Source organism: Chinchilla lanigera, unplaced genomic scaffold, assembly GCF_000276665.1.
Source record: "Chinchilla lanigera isolate Chin_1 unplaced genomic scaffold, ChiLan1.0 scaffold00054, whole genome shotgun sequence".
Classification (NCBI taxonomy): Eukaryota; Metazoa; Chordata; class Mammalia; order Rodentia; family Chinchillidae; genus Chinchilla; species Chinchilla lanigera.
This window is the reverse complement of record NW_004955455.1, coordinates 15,978,939-15,984,312: the sequence shown is the minus strand read 5'-3', so window position 1 is coordinate 15,984,312 and position 5,374 is coordinate 15,978,939. Positions and strand designations below refer to the sequence as shown.

General features: G+C 54.1%; 1 long non-coding RNA gene across 1 annotated transcript in view; it reads left to right on the top strand.

Annotated features, from left to right (window-relative positions):
* The first annotated feature begins 4,416 nt into the window (after nt 1-4,416).
* Nucleotides 4,417-5,374, top strand: part of LOC102027490 — a 2,541-nt gene continuing 1,583 nt past the window's right edge. The window contains exon 1 of the long non-coding RNA XR_001236308.1: nt 4,417-5,351. This is a non-coding gene — a long non-coding RNA (uncharacterized LOC102027490). The remainder of the gene's footprint in view (nt 5,352-5,374) is intronic.

The following is a 5,374-nucleotide window of genomic DNA, read 5'->3' as shown; positions in this document are numbered from 1 at the left end:
AAAAAAAAAAAAAAAAAAAAAAAGTTGCTACCTGGAACTTAAGAAAAAATAAAGTTAAAAACTCTTCTCCCTAAGTGTAATGGAGTCTGCAGACAGGGTGCTTATATTCGCAAGGGTTAACGGTAGGAGACTTGAAATACTAAATTGGCATTGGGAAGGGGGCGCACAAAGCTAAAGCAGCTATCCTTAGCCCAGGTCCGGGTGCCTCAGAGAAGCTAGCCTTGCCCAGAGCTGCCAGGGAAGCTACTACTGCTGGTTCCACTTTTCCTTGAGTGCCATTGCCTGCCTCAAGCCCTCAAGGGGGACAGACACATCGACCCCTTGGTGACCGAATGGTGTTTATCTAAAGTTAAAAAAAAAAAAAAGGCGAGGAGGGGGCACGGTGGTAGGTAGGCGGGGTAGTTTACTTTGGCAAGTTTGCTGTAAATATCCTCCAGCGTGTGTGAGGTCTGGCGAGGGACTATTACACGCTTATCCCCTCTTCAACTTTCACCCCGCTTTGCGCCCAAGCTTTATCCAGGACGAGGTGTTGCTCTGTGCATTGGGAAATCTGTTGACATAAGGGCATCGGTGCTTCTCCTGGGGTCTGCAGCCTAATTAAAGAGCAGGGAGGGGCGGTCAGTATGTCAGCTTTTCCAGGACAGGGACTTTTGGTGTAGAAGTGGTCTGTTGGTCCACGGGATGCTGGGATCTCCGGCCTTCTGTTTTTGTTTTTGTTTTTTTTTTTTTTTTTTGGTTTTTCTCCCGTACCGGGAACTGAACTCACGACCTTGCGCTTGCCAGGCAGGTGCTTTGCCGCTGAGCTAAATCCCCAGCCCCTTGGGCCTTCTGATAAGGCTGAGCTTTGCGAGTGACGCTGTGCCTTCCCTCCCAAGGCTTCCGTCCTCTTAGGGTCTCAGTTTGCCCAACTGGAGAAGTGACTTTCTTTATGGAGGGTGTCTGAGAAACAGCTCCCTGTGGAACACCAGCTTTGCTGTTTGAGATTCATCCTGCAAGTCCCTGCTGGCACCCCGCCGTCCTTCCTGTACACACACCCCTGGGTTACCTGGACTCTGACTTTTCCACGTGAGGATTTGAACTCAGTACTAGACCCCTGCACAGACCCAGGGCACCGATTTGATTTTCATCTTGGAGACTTGAACTCAGGGTCTTCCCCACTTCCTGCTCCCCAGCGCCTGCTCAGAGAGCTGAGTTTCTCTCGGGTGAGGCGGCTGGGGGCTTTGTGGGAGGGTCCACTTGTATGTCCCTCTGGTCTGGACAGGCATGAGCCTCTTTCTTGGTTGGACCAGACAGGACAAGTCTCTTTTATCTTCTTGTTTCTCCATGCCCAGTTCTTGGATGTAGGTGTATGACCTTTCCTTCTGTTGCCTTTTACTGTCCTTCCCTCCCTCCCATCTCTCTTGTGTTTGGTTTCTGTTTCTCCTCCTTGTCTGCCTGTCCTCCAGCCTTGACTTCTCTTGCTGTTCCTTCTAGTTTTGTTTGCTGTCTCTCTAGCCTTTCATCCTCTGTATTTGCTCTGGTTCTCTTGGGTTTCTTTGCTTTTCCAGCTGGGTGTCTCTGTCTCCCTTCTGCCTTCCACTAACCTTGACGGACTGAAGCGCGCTCTTCTAGGGCCCAATCAAACACCCTCCCCTCCCCGCCTTGGCTGGGGAGAGGTACGTTGTCATCAGCGATAGAGAATGACTTGGCCCCCTTGTCTGGCTTGGAAATTGCACGTTCACTCCTTGGCATCTCCAGTCACCTATATCCCAAGTTGGCCCCCATCCCTGCCTCTTTTCTTCTGAGAACCCCCTACCCCCTTTGCGAGTAGGAGCCCCGGGCAAGAGGCTCCAAGGCCCCAGCTCCTAGCTTCCGCCTTGCTCCAACAGCAAGGGCTTTCCTGTATGCAGAATTTTTCTGTCCTCTGACATCCTTCTAAATTATTGATCAGGTCAATTCAGCGCAAGAGTCTGGAGCGCGTGTGCAGAAGGAAGACTGTCAAAGTTGTCTAGCTGGGGGAAGCCGTATTTTTAGTCTGGAGACTCACTTTGGCGCCAGTTGCCTTATGCCGTTTCTAGGGCATCGTTCCTTAAGCACTTGAGTCCACCTTTATCAGAGCTCTTAATGTAAATACGCTTTGGGCAGGGGTTAAATGAAAAGGTTTCACCCTCTGTATTATTCTTATTAACACCCACCGCCTTTCATCAAAGCAGAGCACCCCGCAAAATGGCAAATCTGTGCACAGCTAGTGATTGAGATGAATTGGAAAGGAAATGGGAGAGGGTAGGGTGAAGAAGTGTGTGTGTGTCAGGGAGGGTGATTTTTATACATCTGTGAAGGTTTCTTTTCCTCTCTCAGGAAAAGGAACTAATTGTGGTTTCCTAATTTCAAGCCAATCTACATCCTCAGTGCTGTCTTTGTGCGTGTGTGTTTTACCCAATTACAAAAGGCGGGGGGATAATGCACTGGGCATTACTTAGTTCTGCAGAAATGAATTCACAAGGAAGGGCTGGGAATTTTTTCCTTTCCTTTTATCTGACCCGGAATCTGCCTGATGCCGGCCAGAGCTGACTTCTGCCCCGGGCATTTTGACTACCCCATACCTTTCTTCAATTCCATCTTTCCAGATTTTCAGCCAACACAGGTAAGCATGTCAGTGGCCTCTGAGTGACTGGTGCCCTGATTTGGCTTATGGGGTGTGGAGCTAAGGGAGAAAAATACATTCAGGGGATGGAAGAAAAAGATACAGAGCCAAGCATTCCCCAGTCCTTAAGTGCAGAGACATTTGGGCTGGAGAAATCACAGTGGTTTCCTGTTGTTTGATTCTTCCCACTGGTACTGGTGTTGTTGATGCCCGGGCAGTGAGGGTCTCCCCCCCTGGGTGCAGCTGGAGCAGAGGGGACAGGCAGACCTGTAAGCGAGAGGGCATGGCAAATTCAATGGCCGCTACTGTCAGGAAGGTTGACAGGCCCGAGAAAGATGGGCTCCTCCAAATCTGCTGAACTAACTGCCCCCTGCTAGCCTCGGACACGTTTTCTCAATTTGAGCACAATATCCATTACTATTTCCCGTACTGGGTTTCAATTAAACAGGGTAAGAGCTGGAAGTTCACTGGTGCGTGCTGCTGCTTTTATTTCCAAGCAGAGCTTGAATGAAAGGGAGGAGCGGGCACAAAGTTGCTCTGGTATTTTCTCCTCTCCCTCTGCCCCAGTCCTTTCTTAGAGCTTCCTTCTGCTCTTGGCTGGCCCTCAGCCTGCCTGTGTCTCTAGAGGTAGGCTTTGCTGTTCCCCCAAAGTGGTTGAGGCGAGGGGAGAGGGAAGTAAAGCCCCCGGCACAGGTAGCTATCCCTGGAGGTGCCACGGCTTCTAAGAGGGGTTCTCCCTTTCCTGGCAGACACCGGACTTTGAGAGGTGTATTTCAAGTGTTCTGGATTTCACCATTGCACTGAAAACAGAGCACATCTTTCCTCCCTGTACACCTTTGCAAAGACTCAGTTTCTTGCAGTGATCCTGCTGCAGGCCTATGGCTCAGGGTGGTCGTCCTGCCTGGCCGGTGAGCCTGGCAGGCAGAGAGCTGGGAAGACTGCTACCAAGGCCAGCACATGGGTCTGGGATTCTGGATCCAGACTCCAGGCCTGGCCTGCCACTGAGCAGCGGCCCACAGCCAGACAAACTTTCTGGACTTGCTGTGCCTGCTTTGTACAAACCCAGAACTGTGCACCGGCTCCTCCCCCTCCGCCATCCACGCTCACAGAACCTGTACCACAGCTGCCACCCAGGTAACTACTAGGCAGAAGTGTAACTAACAACGTGGAGATCCTCCTGCCCCGTGTCACCAGAGCAAACCAGAGGTCCTGAAGATGAGACTATTTCAGTGCCACTCCGTCATTCCTTGCCTTGCAAAAATACATAACCCATCTTGCATATTTTATTTGTCCTAAGTCCTGTGGAGTACCTAGCGGGCAATCAGTGCCCTCTGAGGGTTGGATCTGTCCCCCAGTCCTAGGCTGAGCTCCAGATGTAGCCTGAGAGGACCAAGAAGCCCTTAAAGGTTTCTGCCCTGGAGTTTGAATACCCAAGGGCTTGGAGAAGTTTCTCATTTTTTTTTCTTCTTCATGTTTTAAAGGAAAGAGAGAGAGAGAGAGAGAGAGAGAGAGAGAGAGAGAGAGAGAGAGAGAGAGAAAGAGAGAAGCAAATAAACACATGACAGAATGTTTGGAATTGTGAGAACGCTTCTTCTAAGACTTGCTTTTGCTAGCGCCCAGGCCTCGATGGATTCATTTCATTTCCAAGGCAAATACTAAAAATCTTTCCCGCAGGCCGAAAGGAACGGCCTGCGGACCAGAAGCTGCCCTGGCCGGCCCTCCCGGCGTCTTCTCTCCTATTCCTTGGCAACGCAGTCGACTGTGGGCCTTGGAAGGAGCTGGGGGTGAGACAATCCAGGACGCCCCTGCGTCCTTGGGGCTATGGCTTCTGACGGAGGGGGCTACACCTACCGTCTCCTCCTTTACCCCAGTCCAGATAGGGGAGCTGGACGCGCCTGTGTGAGGATCCGGGCCTCGCCGAGCGTGCGCAGACCCTAAAAAGACGCTCGCGGCCGCCCTCCGATCACTCTGGCCCCCGAGGGGGTGTGGGGCTAGGGCTCCGATCCTGCCGGAACGCCGCACTCGCCCGCAGGCGAGCAAAGGGGTCTTGGGCCTGCCGGTCTTCCCGGGTCGTCCGTGGCCCGGGGAAGCCAGCTAGGCGCGGGCGGGCAGGTAATCGGGCCGCTACCTGCCGGGGCTTCAGCTCCCGGGGCGGGGCGACGGAGCGCAGGTCATTTCTCTTCGAGAACGAACACCCCGATTGCAGGGGTCCGGGGAGACGCTGCACCCCTTCCCCTTCCTGCACGAAGGCCGAGGTCTCCCCAGCACCGACTCCCGCCGCGCGTTACCTTCCGCTTGCAAAGAATAAACGGAGGTGCGGGGAGACGTTGGGGAAAGGGGTGCCAAAAGTGAAAGAGAGGCCTGGGGACCCCAGAAGCGCGTCCGTCTGTCCGCGCGCACAGCACAGCACCGGGAAGCGGGGATGGCCGGGAGGGGCTGGGGGAGAGCCCAGCCAGGGGAGCGGCTCGCGCGCGCAAGCTGTTTGCCCCCGCCGGGGTGTTTACACGTTTTCTTAGCAGCCGGTCTGCGAACGGCGCAGCCCCAGCCCTAGCCCGGGACCCGGAGTCCGGCGCTGGCCGCGCGGTGGACGCCGCGGCGCATTCCGCTCGCCCTGCCGGAGAGCCATAGCGCACGGGCCGGGGAGGGGGCGCGGGCTTGGGGAATCGCCCTTCTGGCCTCTCGAGACGCTAAAATAGGAGTTCCCCACATGTCTGAGTCTGGTCTCCTGGTACCTCGAGCGGGGTTCGGGGC